Here is a 13,695-nt window from a genome sequence, read left to right as displayed (position 1 = left end):
AGATAATACGATTACAAGATGGCTAACAGATATAGATAATATGATTACAAGATGGGTAACAGATATAGATAATACGATTACAAGATGGGTAACAGATATAGATAATACGATTACAAGACGGCTAACAGATATAGATAAAACGATTACAAAATGGCTAACAGATATAGATAAAACGATTACAAGATGGGTAACAGATATAGATAATACGATTACAAGATGGGTAACAGATATAGATAATACGATTACAAGATGGGTAACAGATATAGATAATACGATTACAAGATGGGTAACAGATATAGATAAAATGATTACAAGATGGCTAACAGATATAGATAATACAATTACAAGATAGCTAACAGATATAGATAATACGATTACAAGATGGCTAACAGATATAGATAATACAATTACAAGATGGCTAACAGATATAGATAATACGATTACAAGATGATACCTAGATCATGCTATATACTTTTACAATATGTTGTATGCTCCTACCAGAACCATACAAAAAAGTAATTACCATTTATTCTAATAAGATGTCTTCATATTGTCAAACAGTATATGCCAGTACAACCCCACATTTAGCACCTGCGCATTGCCTTTTTTCTTTTGCTATCGCTTCGAGACAAAACCCTCATTCAAAAACGTTTACACGATGATGTAACAGCTGAGAGGTTATCTAATTGAAACCAATTATATAAATGCACACATTTAACAATACGATGACATAAATATACAAATTTAATCCAACTTCCATACGGGGAGGTTAAACGGAATAGCCGTAATTTTGGCTACACCTACAGAAATATTTGTCACAAAATTACTGTATTTGTCATATTAGAAAAGAAATAATTCCTAACGGGGGTAGATTTGTACTCATTTTACCAAGGATTTGGCATTTATATTCTCATTTGACACCTTGCTGTCGCTCGGTGTTAAATAATCGAATATAAATGCCATACCCATGTTAAAATGAGTACAAATCTACCCCCTCTATGAATTATTTCTTAATTACTGATGTCAGTCTAAAGAATATAAATTAATTATCAATAAATAAATGTTCTGTAAAAATAGCCTTATAAGAAACAAGACATTCACAAAAAGGTGCAGAATTCACAACTTTTTCATACATTTTATTTAAATTTATTTTTTGTTAAACTTCATGAAAACGGTATTTTGCTATGCAAGTTTTTGTCAATGATAAAATTTGATTCAGGCAAGTATTACTGTAAAAATACAAAATCCAATCTCCTGTTGGCTGATACAGCCCATATCTTTTAAATAAACATTAAACACAACCATTTATAAGTAGGTCCATGTATTTTTAGCATCACTAATAGATTTGGATCAGATGAATAACTAGCAACCTTTCCAACTCCTAATAAATGTAGCAGTAAAGTAATTAGACTGAATAGTCAGACAAAAGGAAAGGCTTTTACAGTGAATATATTAGTAGTTATTTTTTGAGAAGATTAATGAATCTAATGATCTATAGGAATTTCCCAGTCCAAATCCATTCATAGATATTAACTTAAAACTGACTTTTTTAATCCAAGTATACATATTTCAAACTAAAATATGTTTATGATGTACCAACAACATACTGTAAATGATTTATTGTTCAAGCTTTTCTAATTTCTGCGTATTTTGTCTGTATTCTATCTGGTACCAATCCCAGGTTTCATGAAAATAAGCTTTATATAGTGTTAACATCAATTTCAGGGGTACATATTATCAGAGTTTTCTGTCTAGAATGAAAATAGCGAAAAAATGAATACATTTATAGTATGTAGTGGGTAAAGAACAAGTGTTTTTTTAATAATATGAGATAAAACAGCTCCCAAAGAAAATAAAGTTTAACATGTAGACTGTACAAAACTCAGGAACAGTACGGGCTATATAGGTAGAATTACTCCTTAGTATTTCTGTAGTGATGTCATTTTCTGTACAATGAAATATTTTCAAATCTTGAGATAATTTTACTTATTTTCAGAGGTTTTAAAAATTCCAAAAAAACACAATGTCTTTGCTAACAATGTACAAAAAGTAGGTAAATCCAGAGTCTTACTTTTAAATCCCTAGAACAATGACTGAATGACATCACAATACACACGACTGGATATTGATGATTTCAGTCACTATACTACAGAATACAATCATTAAAGCTTCAGGAGTGTATATACAATTTCAATCATGTGAAAATTTATTTGGTACCTCCAATAATAATCTTACTAAAACATATATTGAATGTAATAGAAAAAAGGAGACTTCAAGGTGCCTGAATTGCTCACCTGACTTCATTAACTTAAAATGAATCAAGAGATTTCATATAGTAGCCCTTACAATTTTGCATTTTCTTTTTCAGTTTATCTAATACTTACTGAGTAAAAGAATCATGAGGTAATGAAAAGGTGGAAAATCAGTTTACTTCATCAACTTGAAATGATGACAGACATTTGGGGCAAATATGGACACCCCTGTTAAGAAATGACCACAGACAGTTGGGGCAAATATGGACACCCCCTGTTAAGATATGACCACATACAGTTGGGGCAAATATGGACACCCCCTGTTAAGAAATGACCACAGATAGTTGAGGCAATATGGACACCCCTGTTAAGATATGACCACATACAGTTGGGGCAAATATGGACACCCCCTGTTAAGAAATGACCACAGATAGTTGGGACAAATATGGACACCCCCTGTTAAGAAATGGCCACAGATAGTTGGGGCAAATATGGACACCCCCTATTAAGCTTGAATTTGGATTGTGATTTTACATGTGACACAGCATAAGATTCTTACTAGAATGAAAGTGGTTGAAGAACCTTTAACATTTACCAAATAAACCCCAAAGCTTCAATAGAAAGGGTATATAGGTGTTTATTAAAATATCATGAACCTTGTAAGTTTGACTTTCAATCTTATCTCAAAAGGATCAAAATTTAAACTTTCAAAAAATTAATATCAAATTCAACTTTTATTTTCTTAAATGGAATATAGTAATACAATTTAATATATATCCATACACTTTTACTTAAGTTAAAGTACGTAACCCCCCCCCCCCCCAAAAAAAAAAAAAAAAAAAAATTGTATCAAAACCCTTTGGATCCCTATTACCTAAGGCTTTATAGTCATAACCCCATAACCCAATTTGCTTTTTTTTTCCAGGTGTGAAACCTTGTGGTATAATTCATTGACTCATACATCCATACTAAGTTATTGTGCTGAAGTTAGGAAAAGTATTTTCAGCCCATTTTACCATCTTACCCCAAATAATTAGGGTCTTAACTCAACTTGATGAGTAGTTAACCACAAAAAAGAAGCTTTTTAACCTCTTTGTTCCTAAATAGTAAGAATCAGAACCCCAATTTTCCATCAAAGCTGGACTTTATAGAGATGCTGAACCATGTGGTACAATATCATAGTAATAAATACCATTAAGTCTCAATTTTCCACCTACTTTGTACAAAAAATGGGAATGCATTTATTATCGAATATGATTTTTCCTTCGATTTTTCCACTTGTAAAATGAAGTATGGTAAAATAAAGTATGGTAAAATTCAACCATTTAGAAAAATGTCTTCCCTAATTTGAACTGGTTGCAGGCAGTATATAAACTATAGTAGATTGAGTCATTTTTCCAACTTAGTCAGTATAGTTTTGCTTTTTACCCTTAAATTTGCATGTTGTGTTTATTTCTTGAATGAAATGTAGAAAATTATAAATGAAAAGACAAATTTCAATGCATCAGCTATCTTTTTTTTTAAAGATAGAACTTGTTGTAAATAATTTGATTCCCTTCTTTAAAAAGAGCTACAGTTAAATATTCAGATCATTTTTTAGTCAATACAGATGAAAAGTAAACTTATAAATGGATGAACCAAAAAAATATAGTCAAACACATGAATTGTTCAAATAATGGGAAGGAAGTTTTAACTCATTACAAACACATTTTCTTGGTGACTTATTACTTGTTAAATTTCATAATGTTGTACTTCTGCTTACCATATTTGTTTCATATATTCATGGTGCATAATATTATGCACAATACCTGTACAGGTAGACCAATGTAAAGACAACATCTTGGCTATTTTTTATTTTTGAACTAAATTTGAAAAAAAAAAATTATTGGATACCTATCAAAATTTGTGCTTATGTTTTTCTATCAGATTTCAGATATCTCTCATGGTTTTTGAGTTTTAAGATGGTTAAAGGGGCCACACCCCAGGTGAGCTATTGCCATCACTTGGCACCCATCGTCAACCTTGCCATTGTCGTCATTGTCTTTATCAACAATTTTTCAAAACTCTTCTATTCTAAAACTACTTGGCCAATCAGAGTCAAACTTAAAATGAATGTTTCTTAGGGTATTCTGAAAAATTCCCATAAGTATACAAATTTTAATAAACTGTCCAATAATTTTTTTTCAAATTTGGTTGAAAAATAAAAAATAGCCAAGATATTGTCTGGGCATAGGAAAATGTATGTTCTAAGCCCTTCCTTTTTGGTCCCTAAATTCTGAAAAGTTCAAGTCTTCACCCCAAAATGAAGCCAAGTCTGACCATTGTGGTACAGATGACTGTAATGGCTGTTATGGGCATCTCAAGATGGTGGAGGAAAATTCTTGTACCAATGTTCTTCTTTAATAAAGTAGTTCATTCAAGACATTGATGATATAAACAATTGGTTATTCTTCCTAACTTGGTATTTGAAGCAGGAAGCATATGTGTAAAATGCATGATTACTAAAAAAATTTGACAAGATGACCGTATTGAAGAATCTGAGATGACCTTTACTGAACAAGAGACTAATGGACGAGATAACCATAACAGGTTATTGAAGTATGGACATTTAATTTGAATTTCCAAATAATGTGGTTATGTTGTATTACTGAAGTCCAGTCTTTGCTCTTTAATTTTATGCTTTTTGAAGGAAAAAACACCAATTCAAAAATATGTGGTTGAGAGACAACATGGTAGTTTATTAGTTTACTCCACAAACACATTTACTAATAGATTGCTCACCTTATGATGAAAAGAATTAATTTTTCACAGGTAGTTCCAGTTTTTCTTACATGTTACATGTAGAAGCGAGCACCTCTAAACAGCCTTTTCACTTGGAATTCATATATTCGGGAAGATACATGTATACCACCTGTATTAAAAATAGGTTTTCATCTTGTGAATGAAATGTACGACAAGGGCAGATCCAAGTTTTATATTTAAAAAAAAGATGGGTCCAATTCAAAAATTTGTAAAAAGGGGATAAAGGCTTTCATTAGTTCATTTTATTTCCCTTTTAATCTTTTTCTGTAAAAAGGACAATCCATCTCCTGGTCCTTACAACTTAATCCATTATATTTCCAACAAAATACATTAAAAGCAACAAATACATTAAACATGTATACTTATTGTTAATTTTAGGCAATAATTGATACACAAACAGTTTCATAGATCATGGATATTTCTCTTACTCATGGCTATAGACATTCCAAACTTTTTGATGTTTTTAACTTGACCTCCACTCTTGATGCCCATCTTGCCCTATTCCAGGTTAAAATAGACAACAAGAAATCGTTTACAAGCCCACTCGAAGGATGTAGCAAAAATGTTCATAATTAAACAACCACATCTATGCAACTTTGATAAACACATATGGTCTAAACCTTATAAACATGAAATCTGAAGCAACCACTCTATAAGCCTGTAGTGCAAGACATGGCACCTGAAAATATTGTAACAATTAATTGAAATGATTGATTGATTGATTGATTGTTTGGGTTTAACGTCCGAGCAGCAATATTTCAGCTATATTCAGACAATAACTGAAATGAAAGGAACTCTCAAAGTGTGAAAATATAACGAGAATGGAAATTGTGAGTAAAGAGACAACAATCCCTAAGAGATGAAAAATGTCAGTTGAATGTATACATACTGCTAAAGTCTCTGTAAAGACTTCAGATTCTCCTATAAGTAGAGGATATTCTGATAAATTGACTGTGGCTGACACCAATTCTCATCAAAAAATATTTTTTTTGTTTCTGTATGTTATGGACATATCTTGTTGCATGTTATGGTCATCTAGCCTATATCTTTACCTTGTGATTTCTCATTAATCATAAATGTACATTATGCACTTATGCTTTCCATTTCAAATTTTTTTTAAATCATATACAATACACTTGGTATATTAATTTTTTTTCATTCAATGTAAAATTAAGCACTGTAAATACATTGTATACAACAAGACTTGGTCCAAAGAACAAATTTAAACAAATCCAGGATTATTAGTTCAATACCTTTAACCACTAAACAATAAATTCAATTTTAATGTTAGCTTTTGCAGACATAAAAAATCAGAATTTTTTAAAACAAGACATCACTTGAGACGAAAACTTCGACAAACAAAATGGCAAAAAACAACTCAGTGTAATAATCATCTCCTATGATTTTTAAGTCATAGACACTTGCTGAGACTGGAAATTTAAAAAAAAAAAAAAAAACTAATTTTCCGTCCTCATATATGTAAACATTCACTATTAACATCAATTATGCCAGTCTGGAGTTACAATAGGAATGTAAAACAAGAGTTTTCTTCTCAAATGTAAATCTATTTTTATCCAGATTCCTCTAGTATTTCATACCAACTTATTATCTATCAATAATTGATCTCGTAAAAAATGAACAGAAAATACATGTTTTAGCTGTTGACATATAATCTATTGATTGTATTTGAAATTTTATAGGATTTGAAATCTGAGAAGCAAAGAAAATCCTGTAACTTTCAGACTGATTATAACCAATCACCTCACACAATCAGCTGATACTATCAAGGATATATAGAAATGTTATCCCAGGTCTCAATATAATACATACTTCTGTATTTGCCATTTTACAGAGTTTCATGTAACAATCCACAAAAAATTCAGATACTTCCAGTGGTATAGATAATTCACGGTTTATAAATACCCACTGAACATAAAATGCTTTTTTGATTTACAACTACCTTATTTTTAACTTAACTATAGTTATTTTTGTAAACAGATCAGTATTTTAAAGAAAACTACATTCATCTACCATTCAAATCAACTGAATCAAGAATGACAACTCTTGTAAAATGCAGTACACTATCACAATAAGTACACCTACAGAATGACAAACTAAGACTGGTTGTGTGCTCTGAAAGTAATCAAGGGAACCAAGGTTAACGCGGTAATCAAAAGAATGTAATCCAGGAACAAAGACAAGACATGGAAAACAGACATACACAACAAAGAACATAAATTAACTAAAATCATACATACAAAGTAACAAAAGCAAATGAGCAACTCAGACTCCACTAAAAACTGGGAGCATGGACCAGGTGCACCAGTAGGGTAAACGTCCTCTGCTTTTCTGAATAAGAAATGAATTTGGTGGGTTTTGACTTATTCTTATGACAACTGATATTTGAGTAATGCTATTCCGTTAAAATCATTTTAAGCATGTTATGTATAGACTAAAATTAAAAATAAAGTATTTGTTCTTCAACAAAGTAATTTATCAAACAGATTTTATAACTTTTCCTTGTGTCATAATTTTATTCTTTCATATGCGAAATAACATGGAAAATCCAATTTTTGCTTGACATAATATTCATAAATTGATGAAACCTTTGAAATGAAATGGAAAACCAATTGGTAATATATAAACACTTAAGAAAAAAAACATCAGAAATTTTAAAATGTGCATAGAACAAGTGCACTTGATACTCATCAGCCCTCATGATTATAGTTTAGGTTTTTTACACTTTCCAATACACAAAAGAACTTTCAAATCTTGTGGTTTTCATTACATCAATAAAACCAAAAATTTCAATTCCAATCAAAGCAAATAAATAATTCACATGGTGCAGCTAGATGAGACTAGTACTGAAGTCAAAACCCAGAAAAATTATGTGTAGATAAAACATTCAAACTTGATACAGCTCTGAATTTGGATTGTGATGAAATGTTACTTGGTGAAAGAACTAAAAAAATGCAGTAAGAGAGAAAGAAATAAGAAAGTTATACAAAACTGAAGAAAATGTTTATTTCTTATGGCCATTAGCTTTAAATCCTACAAATCATTTTAGAGTATAAAATATAATGAGAATAGAAATGGTGATTATGTCAAAGAGACAGCAACCTCCCCAGGATAAATATTTGTCAGCTTGCCTATTTGAAACTTGTTTTAAAATTTCATAAGGACTCATTCACTTTTACTTAAATGTTTGCCAAGAAATCAGAAAATGTTTGTTTCTGGAAGACCTGTCATAGGCAATATGTGAGAATTTGACTTAAATCTATATACATTATGTAGACCCACTGTGACTTACTTTCACCAACTGTTTACACCAACTTATCCAAATTTACTTAATCAATCATTTAACTACCATTAATGTATGTTTTTGACAATACTGTCATATTTTTTTTTTGGATATGATAAAGTTTTAGTATCATCAATACTCACAAAATATGCAGATGGTAATCAATGTAATTCCATGTTTAGAAATCCAGACAAGTAGAGGCCAAAAACACCTCTGAGAGCCCTTTAATATCCTTTTAGTTTTAAATAGATATTTCAAGAAAATATCAGGACAAATAACAACTGATCAAAAGAAAAAAAATCTTATTTAAGACAAATCTACATATTTACTGAGTACCAGTGTATCTACCAACAGCCTGATGTACAAGTCTTAAGTAACCACTATACATAGTAGAATATTACACTTGTTAAAATACCACAGGATATTTATATAGTGTAGTCATATACATGTGGTCATATATGACAAATGTACAGAACATTTCTAATACAATATATATATATATATATATATATCAACCGATATAACATTTCATCCAATGATATTAACTGATAAAACATTGAACATTGTCTAACTAAGGAACTGTAAACATGAAAACTATTCTGACTTCAGTTGTGTAGAGTCCTGACTCTTAAATGAACAGACATTGAAAGACTGCAAAAGTAAATTTTTTGCTGATTTATATAGGGAAGATAGTGTACCTATTAAATAAAAGAAGGATAAACATTTTCAGGAAAAATGAGATATAAAAGTTTACATTCCATGCTGTCAAATTTAATCATGTTAGATATACATAATATGTATTTTAACCAGTGTCATTAATCTTACCTTTAGATATACAGGGTAGAATTCCCAAGAATAAACGTCCTTTTATTTGACGTCAGCCACTTATGAATTGTCAACAATGAATTATAATCCTCGGTCATTTAAAAACATGAGAGCTTAAGTTGGCTAGGTGATAGTCAAATAAACACAAAGAAAACTTCTACCTGGAAAAAAGTGAGATTAAACTATCAATCAAATTAAATCTACTTTTGAATTGCCACAAACAGGATGTAATCTTATGTATATTCCATTTTAAATTTTACATTCATAGCAGCAAATTACTATTTCGATGAATGCTATTAGTTTAATATAACAGTTAATTTTTTAGAACATAAATAAAAGCAAACTGGAAATAAATCTATATACAATGTATCCACCACGATAGCTTGCCCCACATATTTTTGTTTTAGATGCTATTATAAAGTTTTATCTATCCTATAATAATGTGCCAGATAAAAATATGTCAATCAATGGACAATTAATATATTATATAACAGACATAACTAATATAACATGTATGAATGATTAATCTGTTAATTATTGCTGAGGGGATAACCTACATAAATGTATTACCATTAGCAAAAATATAAAAAAAAATTTTTTTTAAATTCACTAAGACCAAGAAATATAAGAGGCAAGCATGCACACATGTAAATTTTACCGTGTATTTAATTAACAGATTATCGTTTTATTACATACAGCTAAAGAAATTACTAGAATTAAAGAATTAGTAACAATACATTAAAGTTACAAAATATGTAGTTAAATAAAGTAACCTACTAAATAATCTGTAGGAAAAAAATCCTATGAACTAGGACGCATCTACTACCACCCACACCTTAAGATACTGACTGACAGGATGACCATATCACATCATCATTATGATCATGAAAAAGAAGTAATTCACTAGCCACCCCCACACCTACAGTGAGGTATTATCAATCTACCTTAATTAATTACCCTTTCATCTAGTATAAACAACATACATTATCTGAGGCCATGTAATTTTTCTTTTACATGTATATAATGTTTACCATTTCTCATGTATGATTTGCAGCAATTTAAACCAATGTAACAATATACATTGTAGTGTCAGCATGACCTTAATAAGGAAAAAATCAGTAATATTAATGAGACTTTTATACAGCTTTTGAAGCTGTATGAGGTTCAGATTTTTGGTTCTTGTATCTTCCATAGTCATATTTAATTGAGTTAGCTGCTTAAGTTATCCCTAATCAGTGTACTAATAAAATGCTTCACATGGTGCAGCTTCAAACTGCAGAGGTTGAACCCTGAACATTACGGACAAGTATGGATACTCTTATGTGATATGAAACAAGTATGGATAAAGCTCTTAATTACACATCCTGCTTTGAGGAGGTACATATTCATAATGAGCATGCCAGCACATCAAAACCTACCCTGAAACTGTTGTATGAAATTTCTGCATACTTATTGACACTCCGGCATTTAGTGGGAGACTCCTAGATTTGAGCTTAGTTTCAAAGAATGTGTCTCCTGCATGGGAGACTGAAGAAATTTGGAACAAATATTTTCATGTAGAAGACTAGAAAGAATAAATACTCCAGCAATAATGACACTGTCACTATAAAAATAGGCAAGATAATTGCTATTGTATTAATTAATTACATGTATATCAATTAATATTAACATGTTATGGGATTAAAATATCGTTAAAGAACAGTGTTCCATATCCATAACCTCGTGTAACTTTCAAGTTTTTTTTTTTAAGTAAAAAGTCTAAAAGGCACACATGCCATTTAAACAATATTCTCTGTTGGATATATTAAATTAGTCTAATTCCTGTGGTACAAATTTTACTAAAGTTCATTAAGAAATGTAGCTGACAGAGCCCTTACATAACAAATTACAAAGAAATTATGTTTTCCAAATGAGTAAACTCAAATGAGAGCACTTACAGAACAAATGTAGACATGAGAGCACTTACAGAACAAATGTAGACATGAGAACGCTTACAGAACAAATGTAGACATGAGAGCACTTACAGAACAAATGTAGACATGAGAGCACTTACAGAACAAATATAGACAGCACTTACAGAACAAATGTAGACATGAGAGCACTTACAGAACAAATGTAGACATGAGAGCACTTACAGAACAAATGTAGACATGAGAGCACTTACAGAACAAATGTAGACATGAGAACGCTTACAGAACAAATATAGACATGAGAGCACTTACAGAACAAATGTAGACATGAGAGCACTTACAGAACAAATGTAGACATGAGAGCACTTACAGAACAAATATAGACATGAGAGCACTTACAGAACAAATGTAGACATGAGTGCACTTACAGAAATGAAATGCTATTTAATCAATTAAACTTTATAAATCAGTCAATGAAGAATCAGATTCTACAAGTAGCTCACAGACATTCAGATACTACAAGTAGCTCACAGACATTCAGATACTATAAGTAGCTCACAGACATTCAGATACTACAAGTAGCTCACAGACATTCAGATACTATAAGTAGCTCACAGACATTCAGATACTACAAGTAGCTCACAGACATTCAGATACTACAAGTAGCTCACAGACATTCAGATTCTACAAGTAGCTCACAGACATTCAGATACTACAAGTAGCTAAAAATGCATATTTGACATGCCAAGGACAATAACTCTTAAGAGTCATTCTACTACTATGACTGAAAAAGAGATTAAAGTAGAGGTTTTGTTATTGTTTTTTTTCCCTTCCTTATATAGTTTTTGATATAAAGTTGATATAAGAAATTTGACCCCTGTGCTCCTGAAAAAGATATGACACTCATGTTAGATGTCCAATCAGTACAATTGGAGCACACCTGAAGGATGAACTTGGCCAAATTTGGAATCATTGTGCTCAGTGGTTTAAGAAGAGATGATTTCAATACATAAGCTAAAAATTGCCCAAAAATAACATTTTTGCCTCACAAGGGCAATACCTGTAACTCAAATGAGGAGTCATCTGACAACTTCTACCCAATGTAGATTGGATTTGAATCAGATTGTAGGCGTCTTTGCATTAAGGATCATCTCACCAATTTAAAGTTTCTATTTATCACAGTTTCAAGATAATAACTAAAACCTGCCAAAAAAAGAAAATGTTTGCCTATCAAGGACATAGGTATGATGAGTTGTCCTACAATTTCAACATAAAGGAGACTGTAATAGAATAAATCAAACCAAGGAGGGACACCTTTATTTTTTTTTTCAGATATATCTTTAAATAAGTGGTTTTAACCCTCTGTTTTATTAAATGTTGTTGCTTGTTATGTTTGCTGCTTGATAAAATCAACTTTTACAGGCAACACATTAAGGATATAGTGCTAACCAAATTTGAAGTTAATAGTCTTAGCATTTGCCAAGGAGAAGATATCTTGTTTATGACCATGGACAACTGAAGACAGACAACATGTGATGACCTTTGGTCTTCAAGTGAGCCAATGAAAATGGTGATTTATCAGTGGACTTAATAATAGGTTCTTAATAATAATATTGATAGGCAATACAGTTGTCTCCTTTGTTTATATATTAAAGTTTTTATTCTGACTGAGGTTCATAGCTGAGGTTCATAGGAGAACTATGTTGATGCCATGTGTATATATTGCATTGTGTTAAGTTTGCACACCTTACAACACTGCACATCAATTAACTTCTAGAAAAAGCTGAGTGCATCAAAAGTTTTGTACTTCGTTATAACTAGCTTCTGACAATGATAAAATATTTTTCCTCAGGGAGTAAAAGATTGTTACAGTCATTTCAACATTAGAATATTTTTCCAAAGTTCCTCTGGGAGTAAAAGATTGTTACAGTCATTTCAGCATTAGACAATCGTTTCTCTTCCCTATTAAATTTGTTTTTTTGCATTTTTTGATTCATTGTTTACTGTTATCAAGATATTGATATGGATATGTTTCCCACATATGAAATTGATGACGTGTTGATTTAAGTTCCCAATTCAAAATACATCTGCCCTTACATGTAACTTAGCTCCATAACATGTGCAGACATTATACAGCCAACAGGTCTAAATAAAAAAAAGGGGGGGAGAAACAATAAGTTCTTCTGTTTTGTTGGTTAGTGTTGCTTTTGATTAATTTGTTATATCTTCTGTTAAAGGAAATATCTTTCTTTCTATTGTTTATGTAAATACTCAAATATTTCTTCCTGAAATGACGCTGAGAATCCTTAGGTGTGCAGATTTACAATAAAGCTCTGTTTATACTGTGAAAGTACTATTGTTTGTGGAGTACCAATTTTGTGGTTTTCGTGGGTAGGCCAAACCACGAAATATGGTTCCCAACGAAAAGGAGATTTCCTTGAAGTGTATACTGAAAACCACAAAACCATGAAATCAAGAATCCACAAACTTGTATTTCTAATCCACGAAATGTGGTATCCACAAATTAAAGTACTTTCACAGCAAACCGTTGGGAACAAGTCATGAAAATTAGGTTTTTACCCATTATAAAAAAAAGGTTTTCCTA

The 13,695-nt window shown here is 31.0% G+C and overlaps 1 protein-coding gene across 11 annotated transcripts in view; it reads right to left on the bottom strand.

Annotated features, from left to right (window-relative positions):
• Nucleotides 1–13,695, bottom strand: part of LOC148618523 (inositol polyphosphate multikinase-like) — a 49,987-nt gene that overhangs the window by 20,529 nt on the left and 15,763 nt on the right. For 4 of the 11 annotated variants that reach the window (XM_088577553.1, XM_088577549.1, XM_088577550.1 and 1 more), the window contains one exon: nucleotides 9,181–9,341. The gene's annotated coding sequence lies outside the window, so the exon portion shown is untranslated. Of the gene's footprint in view, nucleotides 1–523; nucleotides 683–5,033; nucleotides 5,164–5,482; nucleotides 7,260–7,312; nucleotides 7,404–8,498; nucleotides 8,638–8,691; nucleotides 8,716–9,180; nucleotides 9,342–13,695 lie in introns of those variants that run through there. The other 7 variants (XM_088577555.1, XM_088577556.1, XM_088577554.1 and 4 more) reach the window with 7 other exon arrangements.

The sequence above is a fragment of the Perna viridis genome, chromosome 4 (genome assembly GCF_037379345.1).
Source record: "Perna viridis isolate PV_CMFRI_1.1 ecotype Kerala chromosome 4, ASM3737934v1, whole genome shotgun sequence".
Taxonomy (NCBI): domain Eukaryota; kingdom Metazoa; phylum Mollusca; class Bivalvia; order Mytilida; family Mytilidae; genus Perna; species Perna viridis.
This window is presented reverse-complemented; position numbering and strand designations above follow the sequence as displayed.